Source organism: Papilio xuthus, unplaced genomic scaffold, assembly GCF_000836235.2.
Source record: "Papilio xuthus unplaced genomic scaffold, Pxut_1.1 DF828952.1, whole genome shotgun sequence".
In the NCBI taxonomy this organism is placed as follows: Eukaryota; Metazoa; Arthropoda; class Insecta; order Lepidoptera; family Papilionidae; genus Papilio; species Papilio xuthus.
The window spans coordinates 2,769,763-2,791,390 of NW_013529697.1; the positions used below are offsets into that span (position 1 = coordinate 2,769,763).

Below are 21,628 nucleotides of genomic sequence, written 5' to 3' on the forward strand. Positions count from 1 at the left end.
ACGGAGAGCGATTCGAATCGTCAACGACCGAGCTCTTACTGATCGGCTCGACATTCTGGCACTGCGGAGGGACGTTAGTTCCCTCTGCATTTTCTACCGCATATACCACGGGGAGTGCTCTGAAGAATTGTTTGGAACGATTCCTGCCGCCGAGTTCCGTCATCGGACGACACGACAGACCGCCAGGTTCCATCCACACCATCTGGATGGCTGGCAATCCACAACCGTGCGGTTTGCGCGAAACTTCCTGCCTCGCACAGCAGCGTTGTGGAATGGTCTGTCCTCGGCGGTATTTCCAAACCGCTACGACTTAGGGTCCTTCAAGAAGCGAGCTTATCACCACCTCAAAGGCCGGCAACGCATCTGCGGTTCCTCTGGTATTGCTGATGTCCATGGGCGTCGTTGAACACCTCGGAGTTCCCGCTGCTCGTTTGCCCCCTTCTGTTATAAAAAAAAAAAAAAAAAAGGAACTCACAAAAATATTCAAAATCAATTAAAAAGTATTATACAAAATAGTTTTAGATAATTTATTCTAAATTGTAACTGGCTCATTTTTGATTCTTGATTGCTGTAAAATATGAAAACATGACCAGAGATACTTTATTTTTAATTTCGCACATAATAAATGTGATATTGTTTCCTTTATGTTATTTTCTAAACATAATTGAATTATATTTTAAACCGTTTTTGTAAATATTATGCAGCCTGTAAATAACATTCTAGATGTAATACAAATTTATTAAGTTATTATCTGTATAATGTCCATTGTTTTGTTTTATCACATGAAATATAAATAAATCCATGAAAATAAAGTTTTAAATAAAAAATAATTTTCAAATGACTGCTTTCATTTATTTTCCCAAAATTTTTCGAAAAAAACAGTAAGGGAAAGGAGATGATCTCATGCTATAAATATAGCCTAATAACTAACTGTAATAGTAGACTTTGATAATTGACGTAAGTGAACATCATTTTTTTTCTAAATCTATACAAGTTTAATTTTTTGGCAACGCCTGTGAGTTATTTTTAGCAATTTTAGCTTAGTGAGTCATTGCGCAGTGAAAACGATTTTACTGGAATCTTACCTAATGTGCGAAGACTTTGATATCTTTGATAATTCATTTGTAAAAAGATGTATGTGAAAGCATGCTACGAGCCTAGGTATACGTTAACAATCTCTGCTAGGAATTATATTCTTATCAGGCTCAGTGTCTTACTTAAGAACAGATAGTAGAAACACATTTTTGAATATTTCAATATCGATAAAATATAATAAGCCCAATTCGAATAATTAAATATCAAAATATTAATAACATCTTGCTTATTTAATTTCTATCGTCCTTAATTTATTAACTGAAGTAAAGGAAACGAAAAGAAAAATCTCTTTGTAAACCGTAAATTCTTTTTTAGTTATAAAAGCAACGAAAGAGTATCCCGAAGGAAGAAAAGTTGGAGCAATTATTTTGAAAATATCACCGTCGCCAATCATCCTTTGCAACAATAACACTAAGACAAAATGGCGCAAGGAATGGGCGGAGTAAAGCGCTTGTTATTCTGCGGCCTAATTCTGCTGAAGGAGGATTTACGTTAGCTAGTGGCCTTTACAATTGCCTCATGACATTGCGTCTGAATCCGTCCACGCTTTTATTTTTTTACAGAATTCGTACTGACTGGTTATGTTATTATAGTTATGTTATAGATAGTCTATTTTTATCGTTAAAAGAAAAAAATGAAGTTTACAATAAGTAGACTTAAATTGGCTCAAAATCACAAATCATCTTAAAAAGAAACCGGTAAAGTTAATTTGAAAATAACGTTTCATTTAGGGGAAGTAACATAATTGTAGAACTTTTTATAATATATTATTCAGAACATTTCTTTGTTTTTCTGTGTACTTTATAGGTTACTTTCTAAAGTCCGTGTGTAAAACTACATAATTATACTGTATAAAACATAATCTGAAATTCTCTCAAATTCCGTTAAAATCTTAACGATGACGAGGTTTTTTTTATTCCACAGTTCAATCGAAAAAAATAAATCTGGAATATATCTGAATTCGATTTAAAATAGCTTTTATAATATCATTTTATAATATAATGTAAAGCAATATTTGTTCAGCACTCAAATATCCGGGTTTCGGTATCCACTGCATATCCATTGAAAACACATTGATAACATCTCACCCTCGTATCTGCAACAAATTCTATTCTAAATGTAAAAGGGATCTTGTTACGTATATTATATGTCACCGGGATATGTGTACGTGGATATTGTAATTTTAAAATTTTTTATTGTCTCATCTTGTCATCGTCTTTATTTTTTCTTAGGGAACGAGAGGGATATTTAAGTATACACCCACAGAAATTAGGGCGGTATTTTAAAGTATTATAACATTTTATTTGGTTTATAAAGAAAAGAACAAAAAAAGAAGATATATAGAATGAAAAAAAAATTGTTAACATTTTTAATTAGCGAACGATTTTTGTAGTTGAATAATCCTAAATATTTATATAGAGTAGACACAAATTATGAATTTCCGCATTTTATTAAATTCCAGTAAAATTACTCTATTTTTATTTCACTTCTCTTAATTAATTTAATAGAAAAATGTTCCCTTCATAAAACTTGTGGTAGAATCTTTTATTATAATATTTTTTTTTCAACGTTCAATTCATAATGTAAAGTACGATGAGTAATAAAAGGTTCCGGCGTTAGCTTAAAAGACATTTAACTAATATTATAAATGCGAATGTTTAGATGTATGGATGGATGGGTGGATATTTGTTTAAAGTTATCTCCGGAACGGCTTCACATATCTCGCTGAAATTTGGTATAAATACAGAATATAGTCTGGACGAGAACTAAGTTTTAATTCCGCGCGAACAGAGTTGCGGGCGACAGCTAGTTGATATAAAGTAAGAAATCATAGTTATATATACTACATGCAATTTTTTCCTGATAACTACAGCTAGCATTATTAAAACAGTTGGTAACTTTAGTGACAGTTCCGAAGACACGTCTTTACATTTCGCAATCCGTTTAACCATTTATCTATTGGGTTAGTTTTCAAACTATGTGTATAAATGAATTCCCATATGCCAATGTGACAATAATAAATTAGTTTGTGTGCCAGTTTTCCACGCTAGAATAACGCAGGTTTAACCACAAGACTATCAAACTTTAATACAAGTTTTAATCATATTCAAACGCGGGAACCATAACGAAAGCAATGTACACGATCTTAGTAACAACATCTCTTTACTTGCAACTTCCAAGATGCTTGGGGACGTATCCTTGGACCACGATCATACTTTTCTAAACTCAATTTGCTATACAAAGAGATTTTCTAGGACCTTCAGTCTCATACCAGGTCTTTTAAACCTGGCTGGATATGAATAACAAGAAATGGAATAATATTCATTTTATTCTTACGAGTTTTTAAAAGTTAAATTACGTAATTCAACTCTTCTTATAGTTTGGTAATTATAAAACTATAACTGTCCTCTTATATATATTTTATAAACTTAACCCAAGTTAAGTTAATACGATCAAAAGTTAGTATGCGCTATAAATAAACTATTATAGTAGAAGCAATCTTTACAGGCATTATGAAGCATTATTTTTGGGTTTTACCGAAAATTTTATAGGAAAACTTCAGTAAAACCACAATTTGTTTTCATAAAGAAAATGACTTTTCACATTTAGCGTTGTCGAAGAAAATCGTTAATAGAAGGTTATTTAGTTATCGTTAAAAAGAGGAAGTAAGCACTTAATTTAGGTAGCGGCCGGTGCTTTTCTTGATTAAAATTAAATATTTGCCCTTAATTTAAACATCAAAATAGCTTATTACTTTCAAGTTATTATGGTTATATTTCTTAAAGATGCTTTTACTAACATGTTTCAATTTGATTTTACAAATAATTATAAAAATCAATACAAAGGTGTTTTCTGAAGATTTCTTTTAAAAGCTGTGTATTGATAATATTGAATAAAAATGATAACCGAATATATTGAATAGTGGAATGATTGATTGGTTGTGTTTATGAGATGATAGAATTTTTAATATTTCGCCACATTTTTGCATATGGTACACGGCGCTTGTATTTTCTATTTAATATTGTCGGTAATATGAGTTTACTTAATATGTTATTTAAAAGTAATATGATATATAATATACCACGTTAGGCGACTATTGAATTTTTAACATAAAGTGAACGATAAATATTTTTGCATCAAAATAACTAAGCGTATGATACCGTCCCGCGAGTGATCGATAGGCGATACTCAAAAGCAACCTAAATCAAATTGCAATATCCAAGTTTCATTTTAAAATCAATAAATTCCACTGCTTTTATGCGAAAAATAATTAAAATCCTTACGTAAACTATTAAAAAAATATACAATATAATTTTATACTCAAAAGAAAATCATACAAAAATCTAAATATTTTTAGAACACGCCGTTGTGGAACCAAAGTGAAACCATAAGAAATTGTCAAGTATGCGAACCAACGACTTATTTGGTACTTAGGTTGACAGTGTGCAAGCGAATTTTACGTAAAGAAAACCTTGTAATCGCTATCTAAATGCGTTGTCACTCAAACTCATTTCCACTCCCTTCGGAACAAGGAAAATTATAATGACAAGAATTTAATATATTTTCTACGACACAAAAAAGGACTTTTACAAATAATTACTTTTATCCTAAGAAACATTTCAATTTTCTTCAACTTTCAATCCAAACAACTTCCGCCTCTAGGAAAAGCTATTCACAGCGATGACTTAATAGTTTTCCGAGAAAAAAATGTCTGTGTAAATAAATAGCGGTTCATCGACGGAAGCAAAAAATTGAAACAAGATGCTGTAAATGTACCTGGACTCTTAAGAGACAAGTAAATAGGCTATTACTAAACTACTTAGTACTATATTTAAAATCACATCAACACTTGACATTATGTAGATTCAAGCTGTAGTCGGTTTTTCGGATTCTTATTTCTTTATATTTATATTGGCCAATATATTGTTTATATTCAGTATAGTTCAAAAGCGTGTATAAATATTGCAGTAATAATGCCATACTCAACATGGTCTACCGCCTGTAATAAGTTATAGAGGAACATTCGCATAGCCTTGTTAGTTGCGCAGGCTCCCACAAACTGTGTTCGCCTCACAACACTAACACAGCTTTTGTACGTCTAGGTCACACATAAATCGCACTTGTTTTCGCCTTTGTTCCGAATTTGCTACGCGAACTATTTACATAAAACTTTTTTCGTATCCCGACCTTTTTGCCCTACAACTTTATCACTTTATATATATGTCCTATGTAAACTAACTTCAATATTATTTGTCAAAGTTTAAAAGTAAAGTTATGAAATTTATATAACCTCGCGGCAATGTATGTATGACTTAATGGTATAATTTCAACAAAACTATTAATAAAACATATTTGCGTGCCGGCGGCCTAATTTTAGTCCACGTTCCTACATTATTTTTCTGCAAAGTATTTTACAGCATATCGGCACTACGATTAGGCATTTAAAATATCCAGTGCTCAAAAAGCAACGAATAACTGTTACCTTTGCTATAAAACTTGCCCTTTGACGTCAATGCTATGACATATGAACCAGCTACAAAGGTGACACATTCTCGACCTTTAGCAAAAAATATTATTATTACATGGAATCTAAATAAATGCCATCACTTTACTTATTTTTTTAATTTTTAAAATTAAATATTATTTAAAGTCAAAATGTCAATCAGGACGTATTCCAATTACTTTCGACGCTTGCTTGGTTGCTCAGCTATGTAATTAAAATGAAATTAATTTAATGTAACAAATATATATTTATTTCATACACACTGCTTATACTAGATAAGTTAATAGTCGTTAAATAATAAGGTTAAACTTTCAGACAGGTTGTCATAACATTTGAAGACACTCAGCCAGCTATTGGAATCGTAAAATAATATTTTATGAAGGACTCACCAAGAGGTTGCAGATGTAAAAAGTTACACCCAAATTAAGCACTTCTACGTCTGAACTTTTATAGCGCTAAAATAAATGGCTTAATACGTTTTTTTACAACCAATTTTTTTTTATATTCGAATGATATAAGTAAGTAAGTATAAGTGTTATAATTAATGACAAGATATGTTTTTGGGTTTTTAATGTAAATTTATTTTACTTTGACTTAAAATAATTACGTAATATAAAGTATAGTTAATTTTAACTAAGTGATACTTTACTATGTTAAGATTTATGTATAAGGATTTATTAGCTAACTTAACCGTAAAATTTTCCTTACATTAAATATCAAACAATGTAAAAGAATTGTTGGTAACTTTCTCTTAATATTACTTTCCATAATCAAGTTTGAGTATTTTGTCGTCTATACCTAAAAGGGATGTTTTCCAAATATGTAAATGGTGAATTATATTTCATCGTTCGATTATTACGTATTGTGAACATGAGAAAACAAAAGGCTTTGTGTAAGTCAATTTATTGGCAGTAGGCTGTAGCTATATCACAATTATTTTACAACAAACAGACGTTGATTTCCCACAACGGCGATAATGCTCGAAATATTGTTCAGGAAAATTATTTACTTTTACAGTTGACTATAATATTATGCTATTTTCTTTTAGTTTTATCAGTAAATGTTTCTTAAGGTTAATTACAAAGATTAAGTGAAATTAAGGTAAACACAATTAGGTAAGAGTAAGGTTTAATGAATTTTACCGAGCGCCATTTGTTTGTATAGCGTTAATCGATTACTAACGCAAAAATACTTAATTTGTATACAGTTAATAATAAAATGTTTACATACATCTTACTAATATTATAAATGTGAATGTTTAAATGGATGCATGGATGTTTGTTTGAATGTATCTCTGGAACGGCTCAACGGATTTTGATAAAATTTTATATAGATATAGAACATAGTCTGGAAGAACAAATAGGCTACTTATTAAGTATGTATTAACTCTGCACGGATGGAGTCATGGGCGACGGCTAGTATCTTATTCAATCATTAACTATATGCTGGTGGATAAGTCAGATAGTTTCTTCCAAAGCTTTGATAGAATGTTCAGAGAACATTAGAGAAGGTGTGTGACCTAAAAATCTACAAAATTAAATAATAGATGTGAGATGTTTGGACACATAAGTATTATTTAGACTGTCTTAGGAATTGCAACGTATAATCCGAGAATTATGTTATGTAATTTTTTTTACAAAAGCGCCACTAATTTAGTGTAGTTTCCAAGTCCCTTAGTGGGAACCTAAAGTGAGCTGATGATGATGATAGGATCCTTATTGAATTGTACTTGTTAACATAGTAAAATATGAAATGAACAATACAGTTGAGAACACGTTTAAATCGTGGCTCTCATTCGCATAAGTTTTGTGAAAGCTTCACACGTACGCGTTATTCGTCGTAAATTCATTCACATTCATTTTTAAAAGCTGAGTAAATGGTACGCATCGGCAATTCGGAATCGATAGGGGACAGAGTATGCCGTAGTTCTGCGCCTTTTACGACATTCGGTAGTATGTTTTGAAAGCGGATACCCTTTTCAATTGCTTTTGTAAAAGTGACAACAATGAATCACAAAGTTACGAGTATTTTGTTATTTATGTCAATGTCTATTAAATATTCTATAAATCAAAAAGTTTTAATCCATACCAAAGAAAATTATAAGGAACAAAAGTTAAAGATAAGATTTAACAAAATATTAATGTTTTTAAATTGGGGTACAATTACTTAGACCAATTTCATTCGTAATATTATCCGGTTATAATTCGTTATGAAGAAGAGATAGAATTTAATATTCCAATTTCAAAGTGGATTAAACATGAATGAAAATTTCTCGACGATCTTTTTTACTTATAGTTGACGGTCTCTATTACCTAAAGATCTGTATTAAAAGTATTGAGATCCCTTTCACTCTTTTAGAATAGACAGAGATCGCAACATATTTTTGTACAAGTATTTCGTCTTAGTATTTCTGGAACTTAACGGCAACACTTTGGTAATACAAATATAATTAAAAAATGTTTTCATTTATCATTTAGGTAGCCAGACTTACCGTCATTATTTTCCTTTCTATTAACAAAATTTTCCTTTGACAATAGCACTAAATCTCCACATAAGTCAACGAGTTCTCTTTTAACTTCCGTCATGCATCGTAAATGAAGTCAACGGCCGTTAAATTAGACATTGTACGAGCTCAAATCACTTTACATTATTTACTCACAACAATGAAATGGTCAGATTTTCCTGTCGACAGATGCTATAAATTTCATTCTATTTTATACTGAAAGGAAGAATATAAAAAAGTTTAACATACTAACAAAATCATAAGACACTAGTTATACGGCTTAACTTAGCCCTAGTTCTATCTTAAAAACAAAATTAAGAAATAAATATTTTGTATGATTAAAGGTGATCAATACACACTTAAAGTGCTATGTCCCCGATGTGTGGCAGAGGGCGTCCACAGTGCGCCGCCAGTTCACTCTATCTGTGATTGCCTTCTTGCCTTGCCTTGATAAATACAATTATGATTAACTAAAGGTGTTAAAAAAATAATAACTTGCTTTGTAACTTGATTTTATTTTTCTATGCAGTGGTAATAGTGCGTTTATATAAATAATATTAATAACAATACAATGCTTGATAAAGGATATTATTCCGTACGTAATAAATCTAAGCGATTTCAAAACGCCCACGGAAGAGAAACTTTCCTAGCACATTGTGCAATTCATGAACCTTATGTTGTGACGTAAATGCTTTTGCATGATATACGCTTTTTATACAATACCAATGAAGACTCTATGATGAAAAGGTTATAGTTAATTTAGGTAAAAACGTAATGGATTTAAATGTGATTTCCGTAAAAGGTAAATTTTAAAATGTGTAAAAAATATTTACGACCAATATCCTTTTTATAAAGATTGGTTTTTCTTCTTCAGTTTCTCATTTTAATTGAAGGGAAATAGAACGGAATGTTGCATTCCATTTAGTCTGTAGTAAGCAAGGGAATTTAAATATTTATACGAAGACCCTAGAGTACAAGCAGTATGACCCATCTTAAGTGCCTTGCGTAATATAGAATCTAATAGCAAAATCCAGACTCGTATATTAATATGAGATGCGAAAATTATGTGGGAGTACATAATTTGTGCAACACGTTAAGAAAATTTATTTTTGACCAAAGTGAAATTTGATACAGTTTAAATATTGTGAAGAAGAAGTGCATAAAGCTATATATATTAAATACTATTAATTAATATTATAAAAATAGAATAAAATCTTTAATTATTGATTATGGTCGAATTTCGATCAACGAGGATCACTATTTACGAACAAATTGCCATGTTAAAACAGTTTCGTTTTCTTACATTCGATCTTAAGCCTCAAACAAAGCTTACATTTAATATACAAACAGTGGAGATACCTGAAACTGGGACAGCTTTTAGAATTAATTAAATTAGATGTTTTGTCACATTGATGGAATAAAATTTATATATTGCTTGGAAATTATGTGAAGATATTGTAAGTAATAATAACTATATTAGTATTTAGTTATTGCTGTATCTTTATCATAACTGTTTTCATTATAAAACTAAAGTTAAGTTCAAATAATTCATCCCAATACACATGTGCTTATTTTTTTTCTCATTTACTTTATAACACTACAGCTGCTGTGCTAATGATAATATAAATTATCTTGATTCAAATGATTTTTATAGAAAGAGGCTAGAAGACATTAATTTATGTTATATAATAGCTTACTACAATTCCCCACTTCGCTATAAGTTTCCGTAGTGTAGCGGTTATCACGTGTGCTTCACACGCACAAGGTCCCCGGTTCGATCCCGGGCGGAAACAATCTTTTTTGTCAAGTTAAATGAATATCTTAATATCAAAAATGTCTGTATTACTTGCATGGTAATGGTTTTAATGCATCTATTGCAGTCGAAAAAAATATTTGACACATTAAGACTTTTTCCAGGAAACAGAATGAGAAATAAAGTAGAGTACCAGAAAGAAAAGAAAAAGGTCAACGAAACTTCGACGAAGTTCAAGCTAGTTGAATAAAAATTAAACATTGTACAAATAGCAACATTTTGGGTTACGAATATTTGGATAGGAGGAGGATACAAATTGGCCGGAGATTAAAGCTGACTGCAACAAGTTAAACATGATTAAAGCGAGAACAAGTTCGTAGTTAAGGTGCTACACTAATATATATAATAATACTACTATCTAACACTAATAATAACTTACATATACTATTCTTGAGTCGCGAGTATTTCATTGCGTGCACTCAGTAAACACAACGATGAATCGTCGACGCGAGTCGCCTATTCAGTCAGTACAGGTCTAGCGACTACATGTCAACAATATAGATTTGATGCGCAATCCTAAACAGTAGTGACTTTTTTCACGACAAACAGGATGCGAGTCAGTGATTTTGGCAAAGAAAGAACAAAATGTAAGTTGTAAGTTGCTTAGCGTCTTAAATCGCCGGGTTTTGAAGATTTACGTTGCCTTGTGTACGAAGGGCCTTAGAATGCTTTCGAAGTTAGTTATATTCAAATAATAAGCTGTTCATACTAATAACGACGGACTAATTGAATGCAGCAGCGTGGGAAGTACGGAGGTGGCTGGAACATTACTAATACTAGCTTCGGCAGCTGGGAAGCCAATTAACGTGTACACAGAGCGTGGGTTTTCATTGTTGAAACATCTGCATAAAAACATGTTAATCTGTTTAATCTTTGTTTTGAAAAGGAGTTAAGGCAATTATATAGTGTTACAATTCTAACTTGTTTCAGTTAACATTGTAAATTTTTTGAATTATTTATTTCTAAAAATCGTAAAATTTCAATCTAAAATTAATTTGGTTTCGACACTAGGCCATAAAAGTATATGGTTGGACGCGCATCGTATAATTGAATAAGTGAGCACAGTTATTGAGATTAAATTTATTTTTGACTGATTCAAAGGTATGTTATGATTTTAGCTGTATATTTTGTATGTTAATATATCAAAGTGTACTAATTTAAGTAAATATTAAAAACTTCAACGTAAACTATGTCAACTGATGTTACATTCTGTTGGCAAAACTATTAACTCTCATTGTAACAAATGTATTCAGTTGCATTTGCATGACGATATGCAAATACACACTATACAAACGATGTACATTTTAGTTGATGAAAAACAGACTGTTGGAGGAATAAGTCGACAGAATAGAAAGTAAATGTGTGTATAAAGCCTTATTCTCTTTGTTTCTTTAAATAGTGTAAATAGTGTACGTTTTTGGTAGAAAAAAAAATTAAAAATTACAAAACCAAATTGAAAATAGAAATAATGAAGCGGAAATATTCTTACTGTAAACGCTGAGAATGGTTTCAATTGTATCAAATCATTGTGTCTTGCCATTCGCCTACACAGTACCAACCCTATTGCGGCGAGAAAGTGGCAATAAATTCGGGGAATCGTATCTCGCAATCGCTTTGTGAAGTGTTGGTTGCGAGTTTGTTACATGCACCCCCGAAATTAGTAGCTTGTTAAATAATTTACATAATTCCTTTGCGATTTCGTTTAATTAAATTTCAATGTTACCGGATTTTATAGTAATTTAACTGAACGTAACTATGTACAGAAACTTTGTACTTTCTACAGAAAGTTTCGTTTAGTTCAATTTCTATTTAGGAAGTAGACTTCTTTTTTATTATTAATTAATTGTTGGTGCAGCGTAGAACATATAGATTGTTGTGTTTAAAAACTGTATCCGTTAATTTCGTAAATAGAAAATATCGTCATGCGTCTTTTCCGATGGAGATTTTATCATTTCAGCTTTTTATTTTCATTGCTTCGAACTTTGGCATCTAATAATTGTTTTTACGCAAGTTAATTTTTCACAGACTGTTTTCATTTTAAATTTATCCTTAAAAGATTTGATGTAAACACGCATAAGAATAACGACTTGGACATAATTTATGGATTTATTCGTTTAATTATAAAAGAATAAATATAACAGTTTCAAAGTAATGCAAAGAAATTGCTTATAATTATACGTGAAGTTAAGTTATAGAAGTTTTACATTACTGTTTTCTTCTAATTGTGCGTAATTTTTTATAATAGTTTCTATAAAAAACATCGATATCTATCTCTGAACAATTCCTTTGAACATGAACATTTCTGTAGAGAATAATACGTAATAAACTTTTCCGACCTTCGTCTCGTCACAAGTTTAAAAGGTCAAACCGAAACTGTCACATACTACGAGCTTTCTTCAAACGTTAAATTTAAGTACTTTAGATAATGGACTAGGCTTGTTGATCTTATGAACAAAGATATAAAATTAGGTTTTATTCCTATTTCAGCCCTTGACTATAAAAAATGGACTGGACAAAGAATCACTGTTGTACTTAATCAATTCTGGCTCTTTTCGTTTAATAAATTCAAGCACTTACGTAAAATAAAACGTCTTTATGAATGCGTACTGATTTAAAAATATACATCCACAATACGAACACGCATGCAAGCAAGCTTAGGATATATTTTTCGTTTTTATTTGTCAGCACGGAATACGCGCGCTGGATAGGCTCTGTTTCTTAAAAATCCAAGGTTTCTGTTACTTTGCTAAATTAAGTTTAAAGAATCTAAATTTGAGAGCTTTCCTTAATCGGAAATTGAATTGCTACGGTAAATTATAATAAAAGTATTATAATTTCTAAAGAGGCATAAATGAATCCTAGTTTGTCAGAGATCGAATTTACCTACAATAAATGACGTTATCATTGTACAATATAATTGTCTGTCTGTCACAATAATAGGAATCTCTATACCAAGTGTAATAGCCGATACCAAGAAATGTATGTAAATTATGTACGCCTAGGGTTACCAACTTACTGGAAAAAAATCTAAGAAAGAATATTTAAAAAAATAGAAAATTACTATTAAAATTCATCATCATCATTATCAGCTCACTATACGTCCCCACCGAGGGGCTCGGAGCCTACCCTAAGTTAAGGGTGATTAGACCATAGTCAACCACGCTTGTCAAGTGCGGGTTGGTTGACTTCACACATATCTTTGAATTTCTTCTCAGATATGTGTAGGTTGCATCACGATGTTTTCCTTCACCGTAAGAACGTCGGATAAATGTACATATGTAAATCGGAAATCGAAAAACACATTGGTACATGGCGGGATTCGAACCAAGGACCTGCAGAATGCAAGTTAAGTGCTTGAACACTGAGCCACCGACGCTCCTATTAAAATTAGTCAATGTAATCTATTTATAATTTACAGAAGACATTTATTGTTACATACTTTTTACGAATTAAATATTAATTTTATTGAAATTTAATAACAAGTTCCTTCGAAGTTATTATATGTTAGTTAACTTTTATTACCACTCCTAATTGTTTTACTTATTCTCCATTTTTTCGGAAACAATCCAGAATAATTATAAGACTTGGTCATCCTACTAGACCCGAAACCATTTATCGGTCACAAACAACCATTTACACTCAATACACTTCAGATTTACGCGTTGACCTAGAAATACAATGAGCCCACTTATTTTATACAAACAGGGTAAAGAATAAAATAAGACATAGGACATCATAGTATATCGTAGAAGAAGACGATGGTGAAAAAAATGTACTGAAATTTATAAAATGTTGTTACGAATTACTAATAATTTTTTACAGTAGTTTAGTGCTGTAAAATTGAAATTAATTCGTAGAATAGTAATTCTAGAGTAAATTTCAACTGTCAAAGTTTCTCTGCATTTTAAACAAGACTGAGAAGGATAAGTATATTAAAAGGCCAAAGAGAAGACGCCCCTAACTAGTCCGATACCGATAGTTTCTATACCGGATAGATTGCGTGAGTGTAAGCTATTTATGTTTAGTTCTTTTTTTTAAATTATAGACCAGGTAAAGGGGGCAAAGGAACAGTGAGAACACCGAGATATTTAATAAAATGTATGTTTAAATAATTTAATAGCGATATTTTTGTAATATAAGGGTGATGAAGACTAACCGTTATGTTTCTTTAAATTGTACTTCTTTCTAATTTCTTCAGTATTGTTGATAATGCTACTCTTATCCACTGGTTACATTTAAAAAATCAGTTGTTTTCTTTCAGCTTTACTTTCACTTTTACTTCAACAATGGCTTTTTATTTCAAGATACTTTGCTAGACATTAAAAGACTTTGAAATACGACCGCTAAGGATAATGGACGGACAGACTATCGCTTAATAAACTTGAACGATGATAATGGCAGTAAATCTCTTTTGTTCGTTGCAGATGTTATTGCACTAACGATATTCTCTGCTTCTATTTGATATGTTTTAAAATTCTAAAGCGCCTAATAGCCTAGCGGTTAAATTCACATCCGATCACATGGCTGGTTCGAATCTCCCCATTCCACTTTTGTATTCAACCATATCTTAGCAGAAATTCAGTGGTTAGTTGAAATGGTTACAATAAATATTAGTAAATTTAAAATAATTTGCTAATTTCTTTTAAAAAGTTGTGGTATTTTATAGCAGCTTCTAATTTTGCTTAAACTATTCAACTGCAAAAGAAAACACATTACGTTAGTTCAAAATGTTAAATTCTCTAACTAATATTTATTTGGAAGTAGGGGTAATTGCGTAGAAAGAAACACAAATTTGCAGACCTGCCACCTTGATTTATAGCGATTTGGAAAACAGAATTTTTCTTTAAATTGAAATTATTTTAATGTTAAGTTGAAACTTCTGGTTCTGAAAGTACATAAATTATTTTGACAGGTCTTTTTAAGCTTCAGTTGAAATATTTTGTGAATGAAAGCAATTAACATAATCAAAATACAAACAAAACCTTAAGAATTAGGCATAAAAATACATTGCTTGTTTTTTTTTAATAGTTTTACGTAGAGGTGGTTAATGTTAGGAAGGAAATCCGACAATATGCCGGTGTATCGGCGCAACACTAGCCTTATTAAAATGTCAATATTAATGTCCTCACCCATCGCTAATCAATCTGACACTTGACTTAATAACGAAAACGCACTATTCGCGCCAAAGGATTCTAACTAATAATTTCAAAAACTGTAGTTTTTTTTTATTTTTATGTTTTTATTACCTATATCAAAAATTTAGATAATTTAAACCAATATATCTGTAACTGTTTATAGATCCGATGGATTATAGAATTATGTTGAGATTCAATTTTACAAAACAAACAGTATTCATTCAACTCGCGTACCATAAATATATATTTAAGAACAGCAGTAATAGGATTACGTCGGATAATTCAGTGAATTTATTCTGCAGGCTCGATACTGGTGTAAATATGAATTATTCAATATTTTTCTATTCTTTATCTTACTCGGGTTGTTAGGAAATAAAACAAATTGTAGGAAATCCAGTCCGAGGCGTGTAGGTATGTAAATCTAATAAATAGTATCGCAAAAAATATTGGTATAGTATTTTTAAAATATAATTAATTTATTTAAAAAGAAAATGCCTTTTTTCTATATGTGGATGCATTCCGGCTTCGAAGCTCTTTTTTAAATTCCGGCACAGGCAATATTTTTTTTGATAATCGCTAGAATGACATCTTTATTTTCAATCATCTCTTAGCGCTAGCGTCACCTATTGATACCTTTCTGTTTTTTCACCATTATTATATTAACTTTTGAGTAAAATTATAGATTACTTTGAATAACATGAATAGTTTTATATCTTTATCTAAATTGCCGATGACCTTTATCCGTAACTAACATTTTTTTTAAAAACAGGCTGATAAAAGGTTTAGAAAGACAAAATGATTTTTTAAATAAGACTGCACTATCGATAGATAATAAGTATATAAACAGAGGAGCAAGATGGAAACTAACTATAAGAAAGTAGCAAATTATCCGTGTCATAGAGCAAATTATCTGTCTGTGTAAAGGTCGTTTCATATGCGAGGGACAAATTAACCGGAATAACTTCTGATTGGATTCGAACGTAAATAATAAATGTTGTTTGGAGGTGCCATTCTCTTAGAAGGTATAAGACTGGTATATTACATTATTACATGTATGGTAAATCATAAGCAAATCATTAAATAGCCATAAAGCTCAGTTAATTGCACTTCAATTTATTTGATAAAATTCTCTACGTTTTTGAAACTACTCTGAGTAGATGTTATTACTGTAGGCTTCCATTGTCTATGATCTATTATAAATACATATTGTCATCCTTCTTATCTTAACAGTGGAATTTCACTGTTAGATTAATTTCAGAAACTACAAAAGTGATTGTTATGTCTACTGACTAGACGTTTGGGCGTAACCATAAATGTAAGGTCTGGCTCTAATGATCTCTGGCTTTATAACTGTCTAAGTCGGCCTACGACACGTCGTAGCGTCGTAGCACCACTACGTAGCAACTTTGAAAATTTTGAGAGTTTATAATGTTTTAACGACTAGATGACCAACTACAAATTTAATTTATTTCATTACATTTTATATAAAGAGATAAAAGACGTCATGGGAATTGTGTTACAAAAAGCATGAACTTATAAAATTTAAATGGTAGTAGTTATTTAATTATCTCTGTAAATCACGTTTAACGAACTGGTCATAAATTTTACATTTAAAATACTAAAGTTAAAATTGAATTGAGAAATGTACATGAAAATATATTTCCCCAAATAACTCAGCAAGCAGCTTACATGGAAATGCAAATGAATGTGGCGTGAAATGCTTGAGTCGGAGCCAAAATACAGCCCTGTGTTTGACCTACATTAAATTATTTTAATACTATTTATTGACTAAAGTATTTATAATAATAATTCAGAAGGCAAACGATGGTAGGTAAAGAGGTATTGCGTTTGGAAGAAGACGTAGTAAACGTGTATGGTTTAAATGTTCAACCAAAGACGTAGGATTTTGTCACGAATCAACTACTTTCGATTCCATAAAATGTTACATAAGTTATTAAAGTATTTTAACATCATCAACATAAAATACATTATTTATTGATTCAATTTTTGTCATAGTAAGTTCACTTGAAATAACTGTTACGACTACATTCTTTTTTATCGAAATTTTGTGCAGCTGTTGCTAAAATGCCCTTTATTGAATTTTCTTAGTTGGCAAAGCTCCAAACTATCTCTTTTTTCCAATAAATAAAACCGTCCGACAACAAAGAACAAATGTGTTTTAAATTGATTACATTACTTAAATTTTTTTAAAAAATTAAGTTCAAAATAATCCAGTGATGTTAATTAAATTAATTTATATAATTAAAATAACCAACAAGTACTGACAATAGAAGTATAATAAATTATTAAAGTAACAATGCTTGAAATCTCACCACAGATCTTGTTAACGATGCAATTCAAAACCATGCTTATTCTCTAATTTTTTATTTCTTTTAAAATTAACGTAGGATTATTTCACATTTTAAAAAATCTATTTTCTTCTTTTATTATGTTTTGTTTCACCTCTTTCTTTATGAATTTTCTAAAAAAATTGACTTTGTGTATGCCACCCAATTACGTTACAAATAGAATTATAATAATACACAATTTAGTTTATACCGTAAATATCTTAGAAACTAAATCTCAATTGCTTTGCTTAATTCATCATCTGAGGCGCTACAGCTGCGGGTGGTCCTGGTCAAGTAAATTTCTCCACACCGGTTTACTTTCGGCTTTTCGCGTAATCTTAATGCCTGATCTCTCTCGATGTCATCTAGCCGTCTTAACTTCGACCTACCACTTCTACGTCCACCTGGTTTACTCTCCTTGATTAATTAGGTATCATCAAATTATCACTCTCTTGCATAGTAAAAGATAAAACCATTAGCTTTTATTGCCTATAATAAAGGCTGAAACGTTTCCCAAATTCTATTTGCATTTACATATAAGATAACCTATTCTAAATGTTTATATGTAAATATTTAGTCAGTAAATGTGTTGGTACACGCTATGATATGCTAATGTTGTGTTCCATTACATTTAGTTAAGATAATGACGGTTATATTGTCGAATAGTTGGTCAACTTATACTGCGCCACCGATTCAGAATTCGTTTTCCGCGCTGAGGCAATTCCTGTTTTTCGATTATTAAAAAGTTTCTAATTGTAGCTAGATTGTGTTATTATTAGAAATAAATTCCAGCTTGATACCTTCACGCGTTTTTGAGAAAAAGGGTCTTGACAGACGGACGGACGGATAACAAAGTGATCCTATAAGGGTTCCGTTTTTTTCCTATGAGGTACGGAACCCTAAAAACCAAACAGTATATATTTATATTATCCTATAACCAATTCTGTAGTTTTATGACCTTATTGATGGTGGAAATTTGTTAACAATTACTCGTTGTTTTGGATTAGATGTCTTTAAAATGATACGCGCAAGAACATGTATAATCTTCGCTTAAGATACTGCCTTTCAAAAATACTGTAATGAAACAAACATATTGATCACTATATGTATATAGCATCTATCTCCTTTTTTCCGTGGAGTAAATAATATAAAAATAATTAACTTTTATAAAAAATTACTTTATTACTCGTTGTTAATTAAAAAAATCGTTAATTTTTAAATATTATAGTCAATTTTTTTAAACCTACTATGTCTTAGTCAATCTGTAAAAGACAAATAATATAGTTGATGTGAATTTATTAAAATAGTAAGCATTCCGTAGTAATTGCCGCTCAGCTAGACAAAGTAATATAATAAATTGAAAACGTGTCCAGAGCAACCGGATCGTTTGCGAAAAAGATATAAATTGCACAAATAGACATTGTTTGAAACTTTATGCGGAGTATTTAATTGTAACAAGCATTTGAATACTTTCAAATTACGAGATCTACTAAATTAATCCTTCGCCCTAATGGTGTAGTCAGTGGCAAAGATTTAATCAAAAATTACTTTGATGAAACTGCACCAAATTTTATTAAATTACCCAATAAACTAGACCCTCTTAAATAGCTAAAAGACCTGTAGTCATTGGGTTGCTTTAAGATCTATGAGCAATACTATAATATTAGTAGGGTTCTCAGTTCTTTAGCATGGTATACGACAGAAAAAAGGCCTTTAAAATGGCCTTTATTTTAGATAAAAAAAATATTTAATTGTCTCGAGCTGACTGGTAGAGCATTCTGTAATGAGTACTCAACTTGTAATTAATAAAGTTCAAAGATGCGGGCACCGTGGTGTCGAGTTACTCGCTCACTATTTTATTTCATTAAACTCTCGACTCTACAGATTTCTTTGTTGTAAAGTAATTTAAGCTTTATACGATAGGAAGCTGTCTTCCACGAATCTTTAATATTCTAGATGACAAATTATTTATTTTTATTGCCTTGCCTTAAGTAGACTTAGAATTTAAAGTTACTGTGCTGCGTGTAATTGTTATGAATATAGTAAGATATATAACTTTGCGGTACACGAAGGGTTCAAATCCCGAGGCAGAACCACCTTTACTACGCGGTGCAAGAGTTGGCGTAATAATGCAAGTAGATGAAGTTAAGCACTTACCAACTCGATGCCCTGTTCAGCGTCTTCAGGTGTGCCTGCACTACTGAACTCATCGTCGTCGAACCAAACGCAAAACCATTAACTCTTAAGCGACCTTGTACGCTAGGTTACCGACACGTTCGACGTGTAACTCTTTTCGTCCAACTTACGTAAACAAACAATGCTGAGTTTCAACTATTGCCGTCTCACCGCCTTCCAACCCCGCAGGCCCCGCGCCAGTCTGTAGCGGTTTGAGATTTCAATCTACCCACTTGTGCGGGGAGAAAAAAAAGGAGAGCTACCTTCCTAAACCGCGTCTATCAAACCGTGAAATTCAAAACTATAGTTTGTCATCGAAAATGAAAAGTCAAAGAAAATTCACGATGAAATATAATGTATTTGTATCGAACACTCACGTATAAATGTCACTAATCTACATCATCTGATATTGACTGCGAAATGACAATAATTGTAGGTACAATATAAATAAAACAAAGTAAATAAGAGAGCTCTATTTTTCAAAGTTATTTGCACCGGAATTTTCAACTTTGTTTGCGTATATCTAACTATGAAATCGTTTTTTTTTGTTTAATACAAGTTTTTCGTAGTGCGATGTAATTTCAAGGTAATATTTACTAATGTTTGCTTCGAATTGATTGTGTTAGAAAGAAAACATAGTCTTATTGCATAAGTTTCAGAATAATACGATCCAATCAAAAGTTTTCTGTATTAATACGTTTGGGACTTATTTACATTATATTATATACATTAGTTACAACGATGCAATAATTAGTCAAAATAACACGAGAAATATTTTGTATATTTATATTGGATTGTTTTAATATTTCACACACTAATAAAAGTTACATCATAGCATTCATCGTTTTAAATTAGAATTAAAAATATTGTGTTATGCTTAGGTTGATACTTCGCCACGTCACTGTAAGTTTTCAATATCAGAATCTTACTTCTTACTAATATTATAAATGCGAATGTTTAGATGTATGGATGGATGATTGTAGGTATCTCCAGAAAGGCTGAATGGATCTTGATGAAATTTGGCATACATATATAATATTCTGAAAAAACTACTAAATATATATTTTTTTTATTCCGCCCAAACGGAGTCACGGACGACAGCTAGGACTTGTATATGGCATATTGTAACCTCAGTTATTCTCTTGAAAAAACAGACAAATTTATTTTCATACAAGTTTTGCGACAGTAGAATCACGGTTGTGGTTGCATAAATCAAATTCATTATACAAAACTTCTTTAAAAGAACAACAATTACTATTTTAGTATTTACTGCACTAGGTACTAGAATTGTAATAAGCACGAAACAAAGCACAATCATCAATGTTCTCTAATTGTATCACAACATTCCCAGTTAACGGGAATTCGTGCCTATTACAGTACACAACTTTCATTTCAAAATGAACATCGGAATAAATACAGGAAATTGTACCGCGTAATTGCTTCGTGAAGTCTCGTTACTTGTATAGCAAAATTTGCACTACTGCGCTAGAAGGTTTTTAATTAACTTAAATAATGTTGCTTTTAATTAAATTAATAATATTAATTTAAAAACTTGACTAACGAACCAAAAGTAGAGACACTATAGTGTCGTGAGTTTTTTTTTTATCTTCACTTACATTTTTAATTGGGTTTTCCATTTATCACACACCTATGATGCTACCTTAGTAACTTAAATGACTCTGAGTAAGGTGAATTATACATCAAATGAAGAGTTAAAAATCTGATTATAAAACCTAAATTTAAAACAATCAAAACTTCACTGACTGAGGCTTTAAAGGACAGGATAGCGCCATCTTTTGGCAGCTTTTTAAAACAGAGATTTTAAAACTTAAAATATTATAAAATTTTTATTAATATTGGTATTCATCGTATTTGCATTACCGCATTAAAGAATTTTAGTTTCTTCGGATGCACAAAATCGAAACTGTAATTTTGTTCACCTGTGCTTTGGAACTATTGTAAAGTAACGTGCTTGAAGTCTTTGAAACTTAAAGCTAAAAGCTCCTAACTTATATTGAGAGCTTACTGTTTCTTAGTTTGTTTGCTAAAATATTT

The 21,628-nt window shown here is 31.0% G+C and overlaps 1 non-coding gene across 1 annotated transcript; it reads left to right on the forward strand.

Annotated features, from left to right (window-relative positions):
• The first annotated feature begins 9,822 nt into the window (after window positions 1-9,822).
• TRNAV-CAC (transfer RNA valine (anticodon CAC)) lies at window positions 9,823-9,895 on the forward strand. Its single transcript has one exon. It is a non-coding gene; the product is annotated as a tRNA-Val (tRNA).
• Window positions 9,896-21,628: the final 11,733 nt, after the last annotated feature.